Here is a 17,500-nt window from a genome sequence, read left to right as displayed (position 1 = left end):
TGCATATATAGTTTAAAAGATTACACAGGTAAACGGAAAAAAAGTATGTTTTAGCTAAAGGCTAACACTTAAGACTAAGCCCTTCCAGGCGAGAGGCAAATGCACGGCGGGCAGTCACTGTTACCAATTTTGTAAAGTAGGTGATTATCAAGAGTGTAGATAAAGTCATAGACGAAGAAACAACGGGAAAACCATCGAAGTGCCTGTGTCCATTGTTGAGGCACTGGATGGGGGGCGTCTGAGTATTGTCTGGCAACTGTGATTGCACTCTGCCCTCTACTAGGCGTCTGGCCCAAGCCATACGTTCGCCTGCCAGTGCCTGCTGTCTGCCTTGGACTGCTTAATCTGGTAACACTTTTTTCAAAGTAGGTGGGCCTTAGGCAAAGACCCTCAAGTAACGCCTACAGTAAACCACGTTAGGTGTATTGAAGGGTCTACCCCCGATCTCCTAATACTTATGAGTGGAGGAAAGATTTCTCTCAATCTTCGTTAATAGTCTGGAAATAACCTTAGAGCAACAAAATTCGAAAGCCTTACTGATTAAGTGTACCGGGATAGAAGCGTCTGTATGTAGATTGCAAAGTTGGTTGCGGGGAGGTTTTTGAGAAGTCTGCCGGTTGTTACCATAATCTTTACTATTTTACTTTTAATATGAGAAAGGATCTATTGTAATTCCAAGCACATCAACTCGTTGAAGGGAATTAATGTTCACCTAATAGGAATTAAGGAGGTACGACTGGTACCAATTGAGTTACATCAATTTAATTTGTGGCAGCTGCTCTTTGATAAAAACAAGTTTAACAGTGGTCTAGATTGTCAACAATCTTGTCAAGTCGTGTATCACACTACTTTCGTTTGCAATGATGGTACAGTATTCCATCCTGCTTACTACTCCCTATGGTAACATTTAAAAACCTTCCTTCTGCATCTAGTCTATAGTATGGGCGGTTTGCCATTACAAGGCCAAATATAGTCCCTTGAAACGCTCAAGTGCTTTACATTAAAGAACTAGAGGGGCACTGTGAGCTGAACGTGCCTTCCCCATGGAAAACAGTATTACTTTGCTGCTCTTAACTCCACTGCATACTTTCTTTGATGTACAGTAGTTTTATCAAAAAAGTTAAATTCATCCTTGGGTCATACCCAACATGACTACAAAGCCTGGTAAAAAGGGTCAAATTCAGTACAGTAGTTTGTGTAAAATTCTTCACTAACAAACCCAGGTGAAGACAATTTTTGCAAAATCTTCGAATTTGGTTATGATAAGCATATACAATATGTTTTATTTACAGGAGTTTCGGAATAACATTCAGCCTTTTTCACTGAGAAATTGGCTGTCCCATAGGTACCGTTGAGAATTACTACTGGAGAAGGGTTTCAGGAATAACCGATAATGTGTGATCACAGTGAAATTGGCGTGGTTGAGAGTAACAGTTACTTAAGTACTGTAAAGAATCACTTTTAATCACTAAACTTAGTGATCATTTAACTTAGTTTCTTAATGAGATAAGTTTAAGATTTTAATCTTGGGTTACCCTCAATTTCTTGGTACCAAATTTATGGAATTAACAATCAAATACAAAGCTAGATTAATTAAATTAAAGGATTAGCAGTTCCATGTCTAAATTGAGATCTTATCTAATGGAGTTCGTACAAGGCATGAGCCAGGACATCTGAATCATGTGATTTTCAAAGTTTTTCCCTCTCATTCTTACTAACTATTGTGGTCTGGTATCACTGTTCGCCCGTCGGGCATGCTCGATCGTGTGGACAGGGCTTAAGTAAGTCCTGTTAGTCAACTTTCACCATCTTTAATAATTTCTTATGCATTTGTACCTCTACAATGAGATTACATTTGGAGGTATCAGCAAAATTTTAAAGGTCCCAGATTTTTAGTTAACATACCCATGTACAAAAGGTGTTGAAAGTTAAAAGGATAGGTTTTGAAATAAACCAATACAGTTTTGAAGTTCTTTTATTGGTATTCTACAAGTCCTTTTAATTCAATCTATCTAAGCTGCGATTTTATCTGGAGATACATTATAAATTTATTAAACTTTAATTACAACACTGCCAACTAACATTTGTTGAAGCTATTTAGCATGAGTAAATAAAAGTCTCCAAAAATTAATTTTTGGATAAACTAACAAAACTTACAATTTATAGCATGCGATAACAAAATTTCCATTTTTTACTAACATACATAAAATCATTAAAATTTTCTGGCAAATAAGTACATAGCAAATATTTGCAACTATCTTACACCATAGCTATTTCAGTAAAACTTAAAATTTTACCCAACGTTTAAGGCAAGTCTATACGTAATCTACAAGGTTTAAGATTTTATATTTTTTTTTGTACAAGTGATTGTACCAATCTCTGATATATAATAAATTAAGAACCTTAGTAACAACTTTAATCAGTAACAGTTTTAATCCTAAAAGGTGATAAATTCCCTTGCTCCCTGAAGATTTCACACCACTATCACGAATGCATTTCAGACCACTATCACCAATACATTATGCATCTATTCGCTCTTAAGAAAATACTCAAATTTTATTTATACTTTCCGATAAGGACTTATTCTCTTTTAAAGTTTTCAAAACTACGTTATGTATTATATATACAATTATGTCAATCAAGTGTTAATCCTACTTTTCTAAGTATTCGGAAATCTCTACCAGACCATCTTAACAATTCAATAACACATGCAAGAATTACTTAGCTGTCAAATATAGACCATAATACTAGGCAACTTTGAAAGTAGTTAGCTGCCAAGAACACTTATCCTTATAGTGTGGTATGAATCTTTCAACCTCCAAACAGCTGTTCCATAGATGAATTTTCTGCCAAATATAGACAATAATACTAGGCAACTTTGAAAGTAGTTAGCTGCCAAGAACATTTATCCTTATAGCGTGGTATGAATCTTTCAACCTCCAAACAGCTGTTCCATAGATGAATTTTCTGCCAAATATAGACAATAATACTAGGCAACTTTGAAAGTAGTTAGCTGCCAAGAACACTTATCCTTATAGCGTGGTATGAATCTTTCAACCTCCAAACAGCTGTTCCATAGATGAATTTTCATCCATATAATACCACATGTATTAGAACTAGTCTAAAAGATACTTTAGAATCCAGATCCTTCACTCTTTTACTGTAGCTTACAGCACTTGCTACCAAGACACAAAATAGTAAAACTATTTACTTTATGTTACATGCCATTTAGATCTAGTTATCTTACCGTATAGTACCACATGTATTAGAACTCGTCAAAAAGTTACTTTATAATCCAGACCCTTTACTTTCGTACTGTTAACTTATAACACTAAACTTATATAAATAACACTAAACTTATATAAAAAAAAAACTAATAAAAACTAATTTACTGTATGGCAAGACATAACATTCAGCAAGTTATCTTGCAAAATACTAATTTTCTATACATTCAAGTATTAAAACTACTTATAATTAACGATAGGACTTCCTACTCTCTGCGGGTTTCAGATAGCCGTATCTTCAGTATCAAGGGGTATAATTCAACATGAAAGCCTTCACATGTAACTTCCTGAGAAAATCAAATTACTTAATTACGTCACTACATAATGCATTTATTGGCTTACTATAGTACAGTCTTATTACGACAGATTAAATCAAAGTCGTGACTCGTCAATGAAGTACCATAAAAAACAATGTAGTACAAGAATATCGACAAAATATTAACTTCAGTATTAAATAAAGTGCAAGTTTAACTTGTCTATTTTTAGAGAGTCAAGATTTTTTTTTTTTTTTTTTAGAAACTTTGAAAAGATTACGTAGTCTAAATAAACAGGCATTTGCCTATTGTACAGGCTATAAGACCATGGCAAAGGAAAACATTCTAGCATCACAGCAATACTTTTCTAGTCAATGAGAAAACTAGGAGATGAGCTAATTAAAAACTTATTCTAGCTATCAAATATTTATTGCTAGCTTTTGTCTTAGAAAATTACTTCAAACTTGAACCTTTCAAAATTTCCACTCTAGATATTGTCTTTTATAATGTTACAGAACTACAAATCAAATATTAGATTAAAAATTTTAATTTGAAGTCGCAGGAAAAAAAAAAAACTCTTCTAGTTATAAAAAACCTCATATGGCAAGTCAAATCTGCAGTGCACAAAACCCATTATATTCTTGAGCAGTCTCCTTCGGTCTGCCTACAATCTGCAATAAAAGAAAAATTATTTAACCTAAAAAAATTTAGAATAAAGTCATAAGATTAAAATATACTCTACTAAAAAGTATTTAACTGAAAATAAAGTTTGAAATCTAATTTTATAATCATACTAGTCGGCCCTATCTTATCCACATAATATACAAAAAATTTTCGACCACAACACAAATTCTAATATCACCAGTAGTAAAAAGTATCTTTTTAGAGTTAATGGAGGGTACGAGTACAAAATAAGGATGTATTTTCGTACCTTTATATTTTGTCTTATCAAGAGTTTTAAAGAACAGACTGCACCGTCTTAGTTAAAATGACTTTTCCAAGATTTAGTTCTAGCATGATCTTATAAGATCGGTTACCCGTACGTGATATTCTGTAAAAATATGCCTCATAGCATGACTTATAATAAGTTCTAAGAATATCAACCAATGACAGCCATTTGGCAAAAAAACAAAAAAAACATGAGTTATTACTACTACTGTAATAGTTGTTACAACCATGGATGGAAAAGAAATGCTTTAAGGCCAAGAGACCTTATAGGGAAAAAGATGACAGGAAATGGTCTAAGGAATTACAAAAGTATGTGAAGTAATAAAAACTAAATATCTTGGATCAGTAACATTGTTAAGATAGATTTGCCATATAGAAATTAGAGAGAGACTAACATCAGCAAGTTCAACGTCAACCTGCAAGTTTGAACTAAGTTTCCATCTGGTTATAGCTGGAACAAAAATTACAGAATGCTATGTAGTGTTGATGATTATAGAGAAAATATAACTGTTAGAACTAGCTCCATACCTAGTACTAGGTCCAGGATGGCTACACACTGGGAAGATCTGAATGCAAAGCATGGTCAAAATTATTATGAAATATTTTAACCATATAAGAAATAACTGTTAGAACTAACTATATACCTAGTACTACGTCCAGGATGGGTACACTTTGGGAAGATCTGAATGCAAAGCAAGGTCAGAATTATTATGAAACATCTTAATATATAAAGTGGTTGTGCCTGTACTAGAGCTTCATATTCAAATCGGGAATAAGAAATTTAAAAGACCACAAGTGCTCGTCCAACTAATCAAGATTCGAGTCAGCAGCTAAAGAGAAGGGACTATGAAATTATCAATGATTAATTAATGGATCGTCAACTAACATCAATTGTGCTTGTACTAGAGCTTCAAATTCAGATCATCAATAAGAAAATTACGAGACCACAAGTTTACCACAAGTTTTCGTCCAACAAATAAAGATTGGAGAAGGGCAATGAAATCAAAAATTAATTAATACATCGTCAACTAAAATAATGACTAAATAGCAATAAAAAAGAGCCACACCTAAATGGTGTATAGTGTATAGTTAAAGAAACTTTATCAATGGAGAGATCCGATGGTTTAAGATTTACGGCCCTCTACTTAATCATATTTTTGAGTTTTGTTAGGGTTCAACCACATGCCCCATAGTTATCACCATTTACTAATTTTATCTAGGTCTCCATTAAGGGATTCCAGCAACTTCAGATTTACATTGACGAAACCGTATTGCAGCAAAGAGTAGCATCTGCATTTGTAAAGATTGTTGAATTGGCCAAACCAAATGTGTGTTCAGTATGATAATGGGCCAAGAAAACAAGCCTGATGAAAACTAGATATCACATTCTTATACTTGTGAAACTTTCATTTTTAATATGGAGTTGTATTTTCAGGAAACTATACCCAACACTTGTATATTAAAGATAACTATATAAGAAAGATAACGATATAAGAAAGATAACGATATAAGAAAGATAACGATATAAGAAAGATAACGATATAAGAAAGATAACGATATGTTCAAGAGCATGAACACTATTCTATAATCTCACTTATGCATTAATCGAAGTTCCTAGACATGATTGAAAGTCCAGGAACATACTAATAGGTTTGAAATAGAGGCTAATATTTCTTATGTTTAAAATGTATGATAGTAATATAATGATTCCCAAATTACTGAAATTTAGAAGGTTTAGGCTACCTGAAGAGTAAGAGGGTAAACAGCAAAGATAAAATAGACCATATCATACAGATCGGCAGTTGATCCAAGTGCACGGGCTACCACGGAGCAATAAAATACACAACCTACCACTTTGTATTATTGACTACAGCCTACCAATGTACCGTAAAAGCAAACCATGCCCTTCCAATAAACAGTAAAATAAAACTTGCAGCGTACCAGAATATAGGGATTCATAGAAATCCACAGATTACCAATATATAGCCAAATAATAAGACAGCCAACCACAAAGTAAAATTGAGAAAACAGCCTACCAATAAACATTAATTAAAAGTCCAACACCTATCAATAAACATTAAGATATAAACAAACTCACCAGGATATGATCCTGAAATCTAGATAGTCAATTTTCCCCTTACACGTTTAAACTTCGATCGTCCCATCTTTATAGAAAACTAAAAGATACTGTTTATCCTTTTAATTTTGTAGACCAGCTTCGCTAGAGATAATGCAGGTTACGAAGAAAACGAATTTTATTCATGAAATCTGGAAAGCAAAGTGTCTATTACCTTTGACATTAGTCTTTAAACCATCCAACAGATGGAAGCACAAGTAGGTTACTGATTAGGTAACTCTATTCTTTTCTTTTCAATAATTATTTCAATAAATTGATTATATCATCAAAGTCAAAAATATAATGGATGTCAGTAAGCTTCAGTACCTAATACATTAAACGATTATGATTTATGAACGCAGAATATATATATGCAATATATACATTCAAAATAAAGAATTGTTTTAATAACTAGATTTGAAAATAAATTAAGGTGAACTTTCATTTCTAAATGTTTAAAGTTATTGGATTTAAGAATAAATTATAAATAAAGTTTATCTTGAAGACCAGATATCTCAACAAAATTGATTTACTTTTACTTTTTTTTATCTTTTTTTATTTATTTATTTATTTTTTTTTCCTTTTTTTTAGAAAAAAAATCTGAATGAATTTGCGTTTTGGAAACCAATTACAACCAAATGCAGATAACGAAAGAAGAAGAAGAAGAAGAAGAAGAAGAAGAAGAAGAAGAAGAAGAGAGAGAGAGAGAGAGAGAGAGAGAGAGAGAGAGAGAGAGAGTGCGTAATAATTTTATGCTTTTTAAATACGTTTTCATTGCGGAGAGAGAGAGAGAGAGAGAGAGAGAGAGAGAGAGAGAGAGAGAGAGAGAGAGAGAGAGAATAATGATTTCACGTTTTTAAATACGTTACCATTGGAGAGAGAGAGAGAGAGAGAGAGAGAGAGAGAGAGAGAGAGAGAGAGAGAGAGATAATCTTTTTATACTTTATTTAAATACGCGTTCATTAAAACACCACTTTTACAATAATGGAATATAAAAATTATCTAATTAGCTAAGGAAATTACACCTCTTTTACAAACAAATAGAAATTATACCTCCTCTTTTTTCAGGTGTTGGATACTAAACTTTTTTTATCCTAATATTTCAAACTATATAAAATAATATTTAATGAACTACTCTATCCTCAATTAAGAAATTAATAATTTACACTTATGATAATTTAATGTCCAATCTTATGTATCTTTTCATATGCAAATTGTTCAGTTCTTGTAGATATAAGAACATCATTCTTTTTAATGAGTTATAAATTTAAATCAAAAATTATTTTCTTAATGTTTTGCTAATTGCTTACTTTAAATAATAAAGATGGTCGTTCGAAATGCATATAAGTTATCTATCAAGAAGGGCAATACTCTGTTACTTATGATTACTTATGATTAATAAGCAAAATATCTTTTTTTCAGACGTCATAAACATGAAAGAAATTTCGTAAAATATAATTTTTTTTCTGAACGAAATATGAAACTGGTTCACACATTTTTTATTATTTGATTATAGGCATCTTTTGGAGAGGATATAAAATAAAGAGATCAATATCATGGGATATATATATATACATATATATACATATATATACATATATATATGTATGTATATATATATATATATATATATACTGAATCTATATATATATATATATATATATATACATATATATATATATACATAATATATATATATATATATATATATATATATATATATATATATATATATATATATATATATACAGTATATGTGAGTCTTATAAGCATATTAGATATTCTTATAATAACCTTTACTACGTCACCTAATGCTAATAAAATCCATGCATTATTAAAGCAGTAAAATACTCCCTGAAAAAAAATACTCCACTGATAGCCAAGATTTGAATTAATGACCTTAAGAGGAAGCAGAGTACAGAGATGCATTATAAATAACTTCACAAAATTCCTTCTGACTCGACTCATTATAAATTCTCTCTATAAAGATAATGGTGTCTTTGTGCATCTCCGGGTCAAGTTTGATAAGTTTAATATTTATTGAATCTTGATTAATGTCTTGGTTCTAAACGTTTTTATGTACTTGACTTATAAGCTTTTCTCTTAATGCCAGAGGTATTAGGGCTGGAGAGAGAGAGAGAGAGAGAGAGAGAGAGAGAGAGAGAGAGAGAGAGAGAGAGAGAGAGAGAGAGAGATGGTATACTGTGTATACATTATATATATAATATATATATATATATATATATATATATATATATATATATATATATATATATATATATATATATATATATATATATATATATATATACATTTATATATATATATATATATATATATGCATATATATATATATATATATATATATATATATGCATATATATATATATATATATATATATATACTGTATATCAAAATTTATCTATTTATATAGAAAGACCATAAACAGACATAAGTGGAAGGACATGTCCGAGACCTCTGTTCTGCAGTGGACAAGTAACAGCTGATGATGATGATACAGATGACAAGTAACAGCTGGTGATGATGATACATGTGGACAAGTAACAACTGATGATTATGATGATGATACAGTGGACAAGTAACAGCTGATGATGATGATATATATACTGTATATATACTGTATATACAGTACAGGTAGTAGGTTGGCTATAAATTGTCATTCACTTTTTTTATGAATACCTGTTAAACTTAACTTATTTTCAATATCAGTTCGCTGACATTCATTTGATTTAATACTATACAAGATTAATGCTTAATCTTTCAAAGAATTAATAAATTTATAGAAATCTCTATTAATTTTTACATAATTAAATTCTAATAGAGGAATTGTATTTTGGGTTACCTTTTGGTAATTGTGGAGCCTCAGGAAAAAGAGAAATATCATTGAGCCAAATATCATAGATTGCATGTGAACGATATTTTTTCCGAAATCAAACATCATCATGTTCTCTTTATTCCCTAAAACTCAGCTTAGTATCTGCTCCTTATTAGATTTTTTATAATTTGAGGCATAACTAAAACTAATTTATCTCATGAAGTTATTTTAGAAATATGCGTAAGAGGACGAATATCACCGATTCTTATCACTCATAGCGAATTGACTAAAGAGATTCATTAGTTCAGTCTATATTGACAGTTGCCTTAGCTAATTGGTAATTTGGAGAACTTACCCAAGAGGCAATAAATCTTTGGAGACAAAGAGGAGACTTTTAAAAACAGACTTTTTATTCGCAATAAGTAACTGGTTTTATAGTTTTCCTGAAATAAATTATAAGTTTTGGAATAACTTGTCTGATTTATTGCCTTCCTTTATGATGGATCAGCTTCAAATAACTAAATATCCCTCCAAAACATGAACATTTGTCTTGATAACTATAAGTAAAATTGGTTATGATTAAAGTATACAAGTTGCTGAGGACTCTCCTTTTGTTGATAAATTTAACAGACTGGTTCTTAAAGTACTATTTTAGATTGTTTAAAGTTACACTAATTCTGATCTTTCATTTTAATAGTACTACAACCATAATAGAATGAACCACTTGCACTCAGACCGAATACTGTCCAAATAACTTTTGCTGATACATCAAGATAAAATTTAAGCCCTGTCCACACAATCGAGCATGCCCGACGGGCAAACAGTGATATCAGACCACAATAGTTAGTAAGAATGAGGGTTACTGACGTCAGAAGCGGGAAAACCACAGACAAGGATCTGGAATAATGCAGTTGCCAGATAGTCGTATTTAGTTTTCCACTTCTGACGTCATCAACCCTCATTTTCACAAACTATTGTGGCTTGGTATCACTGTTTTCCCTTCGGGCATGCTCGATCGTGTGGACAGGGCTTTTAGGTCATGCATGGGGTAGTATAGCCGACATATATATGTTGAGAACTAGCTCTCTACAGAGCTTAAATATGCAAACAGTTTCCATGGGAGATTTTGTTCCAATACTTAAGGGAACAAAATATTAGAATTATGGTCCTAATAATCAGCTTTGTTCGCTTAGTAGATATCAGCACTACACTTTGAAATATCTTTTGATTTTAATCTGAAATTCTCCGTAAAATTATACGGTTCTCAGTCGTATTTCAGTAAAATACAGGCGACCATAATTTTTACCTTACTTATCTTCTACGGTTGGTGATAACGAGACTCCTTTACGTCAAAACATCAGTTTTTAAAACTGTATATGCCTGGCAACATTTATTCCAGAATTTTTACCGTAATTTTACTGCAAAATTTCAAGTATATAAATTCTGCACATATTCACTACCAAGATACATCATATGACACTTAAATTTGATAGCTGCTTTTCCAGTCCCATACAGCAAGGGAACCCCACTCTCTACAGGACCTCTGCTGTTATCTTACCTTATATTTAGAGTATTTAAAGTTTCATATCGCGTATTGTTCGTTTACTGTTAAATCGTCACTGTCAAAAGACTCATGAAATAAGTCTGTCTTCAGTTTCCTCTTTAAAGCCTTAATTTTTTCAATCATTCGAATGTTTCGTGGGAGCTTATTATATAGTCTCAGGGCCGAATATTTAAAGGATCTGGAGCCTACAGTAAACATATTTAGGTTCCAATAGGTTGAAGCCATCTGTAATAGGACAAAAATTCGTATTCCACCATTAGGAGAGTCAACTTGCGCAAGTTCCCACTTCAAATAAATTGCTTCATATTGCAGTAATGGACCATTTTTATATAGCAGGAACAGAAAAGTTTTCACGCACTTATTAACTACTCGATTATCCATAGAATAACTTAATGTAACTTTGTTCACATACCTACAATTAAATATTTGCATTAAAAAAACTAAATGTCTGGCAACATGTATTCCAAGATTTTTAGATTTAAAATCAGATATATTTTACCAACCCGTAGAAGGTAATTAAGTGAAGGTAACAATTACAGTAGCCTGTATTTTACCGAAATATGGCCTAGAACAGTATATTTAACTGAAATTCTCCGATTAAAGTATAGGTTCCTCATTAGTTTAACCAATTATCCAAACATTTTAGCAGTCTTCGGCTACTTCATCTTGAACTTTAGAAATTTTTAGGAGGTAGTTTTGCGACACCTGGAGTTAATGCTTAAATCATTAGTTTCTTTGTTAATACCCTAGATTTCTGTGGTCTAAACGAACCTTCAATATAAATCTAAGTATTGTATAGATTTTAATTGTTCGTTCATACAGAAAAATCCACTTCCACAGGTATTAGCATTTTACACGATTGGTAAGCTTCATCTCTTACCAAGACTAGTTACCGAATACCTAGTGTCAGAATCTGAGCGCAAAAATTTCGCGAATAATTGATTTGATTTTTTGTGATATCCCCTAATAAAACTTCAAAGTGTTAAAGAAATGCCCTGGTTATTTCAAAGTAAAATTGTGTAGTTATGATAATTTCAACTTTCTACCACTTTTACCTTCTCTAAGTTTATAACTAGGCGATATGCAACTACAGGATATTTTTCACATTTTTTACTTTGCAGTAAGTTCTTAATTATTAAAAATGTAAACATTTAAAACTTGAGAAAAATAAACTACTCTGCAAAACTGTCTTGGCATACGAGGCCAGAGAGATTCTTTTTTTTTTTTTACCTTCCTTAAATACTGCCATGTAAAAGCCATTATAACTATAGGAAATTAAATGCAGACCTTTAGCAGCAATTCGGTAGTTCCTGTTATCTATATCTTTCAATACAAACATTGCCAGTGAATCAGGTTGAAATACTTTTAGATACGAAAAATTATTAGCTTACTGAATCTTAATATCAAATTGAAATTTGTTTTCCCCTTCATAAACATATCAAAACTTGTGCCATACTCTTCTACATACTGTCAATCATCAGCTGATAAAAACCTCTATAACCATAATTCTTTATTGATACACATTACAAGATGGTTACTCTAGTCAAAATTTAGTAGTGTAACAAAGTATAATACATTTTAAGCAAAGCTTAATGTCAAGTAAAACATGTTTGAATATAAAAAAAAAACACAGCTAGTTTACAATATCTAGGTTTAACCTACGTCTTTAGACTAAAAATATTCATTAAAAGTTATGAACTGCTAGAAGACTACATAGCTGGATTTAAAAGCAAACTTTCAATATAAACCTTAATTACATCAAGGCATTGGAGATTAATTGCACACAATAGCAGCTTCCTACTAATTTTAACTTTCAGATAAAGCCACATTTTGTCGAAAGAGTCAAGTTGTGTTTAGTACATTATCCAAATGTACCATTTGAGATCATGTGTGAAGCCATAATTATTTCAGCATTAAGTGAATGTTCTTATTAAGTGCATATTCCCTTAACTAATCTGAAAAACTTCAAATCTTCAATAATTTCATAACAGGGAAATAGTTCCATCCTTATAAGTAAATATTCTAAAATTATACAATTACTATCCCTGTATACCGACAAACCAAATCTATACAAGAATGTTTTACCTTATGTTCTATAACCGGGAAATATAACTTTACATATTAACATTCTATATTTATGAGGTACTTTTGCTGTATTCTGGAAGAAACTAGATCTATATAAATATAGTTTACCCGATATTCTATAACCCGGAAACAGAACTATTATTACAGATTAAAATTCTAAATTTACGAGGTACTATTGCTGTATTGTTAGAAACCAATTCTATATGAATAATGTTTACCTTATAATATTCTATAATCGGAAAATAGAACTATCACAGATTGACATTCTAAATTAATAAAAGGTACTATTGCTGTATTATGAAAGAAACCAAATCTAAATATGGTTTACTTTATATTCTATAACCGGGAAATACAACTTTCATTACAGATTAACATTCTAAATTCATTTAAGGTACTATTGTTGTATTCTGGAAGAAACCAAATCTAAATATGGTTTACCTCACATACTATAACCGGGAAATACAACTTTCATTACATATTAACATTCTAAATTTATAACAGGTACTATTGATTTATTCTGCTAGAAACTATACATAAAAATGGCTTACCTTATATTCTATAACCAGGAAATAGAATTTTCATTACAGATTAACATTCTAAATTTTTAAGAAGGTACTATTGCTGTATTCTGGAAGAAACCAAATCTATATAAACATAGTTTACCTTATATTCTATAACTGGGAAACCATTACAGATTAATATTCTAAATTTTCAAGGTACTACTGTTTTATTCTGTTAGAAACCAGATATATATATAAATAGATTATATATATATATATATATATATATATATATATATATATATATATATATAAACATGGTTTACCTGGTATTCTATAACCGAAAATATACCTATCATAGCAGATTAACATCCTAAATTTTATAAAAGTACTATTGCTGTATTCTGTTAGAAGACCAAATCTATATAAATATGGTTGACCTTATATTCTATAACTGGGAAATATAACTATTACAGATTAACATTCTAAGTTTATAAAAGGTACTATTACTGCATTCTGTTAGAAACCAAATCTATATAAATATGGTTTACCTTAATTCTATAACCGGGAAAGAACTATTGCAGATTAATATTCTAAATTCATAATAGGTACTAATGCTGTATTCAGTTAGAAACCAAATCCATATAAATATGGTTTCCTTAATATATCATAACCGAGATATAGAACTAATACAGATTAACATTCTAAGTTTATAAAAGGTACTATTGTATTCTGGATAAAACCAAAACTATATAAATATGGTTCACCTTATATTCTATAATTGGGAAACAGAACTTTCATTACAGATTAACATTCTAGATTTATAAGAGATACTATTGTTGTATTCTGAAGGAAACCAAATCTATATAAACATGGTTTACCTTAAATTCTATAACCGGGAAAGAACTATTGCAGATTAACATTCTAGATTTATAAGAGGTACTATTGCTGTATTCGGGAAGAATCCAAATCTATAAACATTGTTTACCTTAAATTCTATAACCGGGTTAAGAACTATTGCATTTTAACGTTCTAAATTTGTTAAAGGTAATATAGCTGTATTCTGTTAGAAACTAATGTATAAAAATATGGTTTACCTTAAATTCTATAACCGGGAAAGAACTATTACAGATTAACATTCTAAATTCATAAAGGGTACTATTGCTGTATTCTGGAAGAAACCAAATTTATATAAATAAGGTTTACCTTATATTCTATAACCGGGGAAGAACTATTGCAGATTAACATTGTAAATTTATAAAAGGTACTATTGCTGTATTCTGGAAGAAACCAAATCTACGTAAACATTGTTTACCTTTTATTCTATAAACTGGGAATAGAACTTTCATTACAGATCAACATTCTAAATTCATAAGAGGTACTATTGCTGTATTCCGTTAGAAACCAAATCCATTCAAGTACGGTTTCCTTTATATATCATAACCGGGATATACTGTAGAACTAACAGATTACATTCTAAGTTTATAAAAGGTACTATTGTATTCTGAATAAAACCAAAACTATATAAATATGGTTTACCTTATAATATATAACCGGGAAATCTAACTTTCATTACAGTTTAACATTCTAAATTCATGAAAGGAACTATTACTGTATTCTGGAAGAAACTAAATCTATATAAATATGGTTTACCTTATATTCTATAACCGGGAAAGAACTATAACAGATGAACATTCTAAATTTATAAGAGGTACTATTGCTGTATTCTGGAAGAAACTAAATCTATATAAATATGGTTTACCTTAAATTCTATAACCGGGAAAGAACTATTGCAGATTAACATTCGAAATTCTTAAAAAATACTATATGTATTCTGCAGAAACCAAATCTATATAAACATTGTTTACCTTATATTCTATAAACTGGGGAATAGAACTTTCATTACAGATTAACATTCTAAATTCATAAGAGGTACTATTGTATTCTGGATAAAACCAAAACTAAAATATGGTTCACCTTAATTTCTATAACTGGGAAACAGAACTTTCATAGCAGATTAACGTTCTAAATTCATAAAAGGTACTATTGCTTTATTCTGGAAGAAACCACTTTTATATAAATATGGTTTATCTTATATTCTGTAACCGGGAGAGAACTATTACAGATTAACATTCTACATTTATAAGAGGAACTATTCTATTTTAGAAGAAACGAAATCTATAAATAAGGTTTGCCTTATATTCTATAAGCGGGAAACAGAACTATTGACATTAATATTCTAAATTCTTAAAAGGTATTATTACTATTCTAGAATAAACTAAATCTATATAAATTTAGTTTACCTTAAATTCTATAACCAGTTAATAGAACTTTTATTACAAATTAAAATTCTTATTTTGTAAAAATTCAGTTTATCCTCAATAATTACATAACACTCAATTTGGTAAAAGGCTGAATTAATAGTACTATCTAAAATATAATATTGCAAATGACCCCCATCCTTATAGGAAAAATTATAATGTTCAGGCAAAAGAAATTTGCAGTAGGATGTCGAGACATTCAACTGTATAAATTTTGCCATCGTCAAAATAAAGTTACCGCTCGTATTGCCATTGCCAAAATAAAATCATCGCAAAATAAAGTTACCGCTCGTATTGCCATGGTCAAAATAAATTTATCGCTGGTATTGCCATGGTCAAAATAAAATTATTGCTCGTAATCTGGTAATGATGACACCGAACCTAACAACAATTTTAAGAATGTTTTAAATAAACATTGTTTGATAAATCAAGACTAATAGATTATCTCCCCCTCCCCGCTAAGAAACTAAATACACTGTACATATAGATTACCAAACCAATATTTTACATATCAAGTATTCCGGTTCACCCCCCGCACTTTATCTTCCATTACCATGACCTTACAAAGTCTCCAACAACACAAGACTAGCAAATGCAAAAATGCGATCTGAAATAAAAACGCCATTTCCACAGGTCCCGCACAGCCTTGCACGATAGATCCTTCCATTAGAAAGCAGCTCTTTAAGATACCAAGAAGAAGCCAACGGCATTTTGCAGCTGTAACGTCTCAGTTCACTACGAAGTAGTTGTGTTGTATGAGCAGAATCTTATTGGATTAACCTGGAATTAAGAAAAACTATATTCAATAGTTACCTAATCAGTAAGTTTTGAGATACAGTGTGAATGCAGTCATTGCATGATATTAATTTAATTGTTAACTTAACATTGATGTTAGAAATCTTAATATAAATTAAGTACACAGTTCCTGTAGCATTTATGAGATATATATAGTTCCTGTAGCATTTATGAGATAAAAGTACACAGTTCCAGTAGCATTTATGAGATAAAAGTACACAGTTCCAGTAGCATTTAAGAGATAAGTAAATATACAGTTCCTGTAGCATTTATGAGATAAAGTATACAGTTCCTGTAGCATTTATGAGATAAAGTATACAGTTCCTGTAGCATTTATGAGATAAAGTATACAGTTCCTGTAGCATTTATCATGAGATACAGTATACAGTTCCTGTAGCATTTATCATGAGATACAGTAGGTATACAGTTTCTGTAGCATTTATTATGAGATACAGTATGTATACAGTTTCTGTAACATTTATCATGAGATACAGTAAGTATACAGTTCCTGTAGCATTTATCATGACATACAGTAAGTATACAGTTTCTGTAGCCTTTATCATGAGATACAGTAAGTATACAGTTCCAGTAGCATTTATCATGAGATACAGTAATTATACAGTTCCAGTAGCATTTATCATGAGATACAGTAATTATACAGTTCCAGTAGCATTTATCATGAGATACAGTAATTATACAGTTCCTGTAGCATTTATCATGAGATACAGTAAGTACAGTTCCTGTAGCAATTATCATTAGATACAGTAAGTATAGAGTTCCTGTAGCATTTAGGAGA

General features: G+C 30.6%; 1 long non-coding RNA gene across 1 annotated transcript in view; it reads right to left on the bottom strand.

Annotated features, from left to right (window-relative positions):
- Positions 1 to 16,183: 16,183 nt before the first annotated feature.
- The window catches only part of LOC137652453 (uncharacterized), a 2,848-nt gene continuing 1,531 nt past the window's right edge, over positions 16,184 to 17,500 (bottom strand). Inside the window, exon 2 of the long non-coding RNA XR_011046301.1 lies at positions 16,184 to 16,689. This is a non-coding gene — a long non-coding RNA (uncharacterized lncRNA). The remainder of the gene's footprint in view (positions 16,690 to 17,500) is intronic.

Source organism: Palaemon carinicauda, chromosome 13 (genome assembly GCF_036898095.1).
Source record: "Palaemon carinicauda isolate YSFRI2023 chromosome 13, ASM3689809v2, whole genome shotgun sequence".
In the NCBI taxonomy this organism is placed as follows: Eukaryota; Metazoa; Arthropoda; class Malacostraca; order Decapoda; family Palaemonidae; genus Palaemon; species Palaemon carinicauda.
This window is presented reverse-complemented; position numbering and strand designations above follow the sequence as displayed.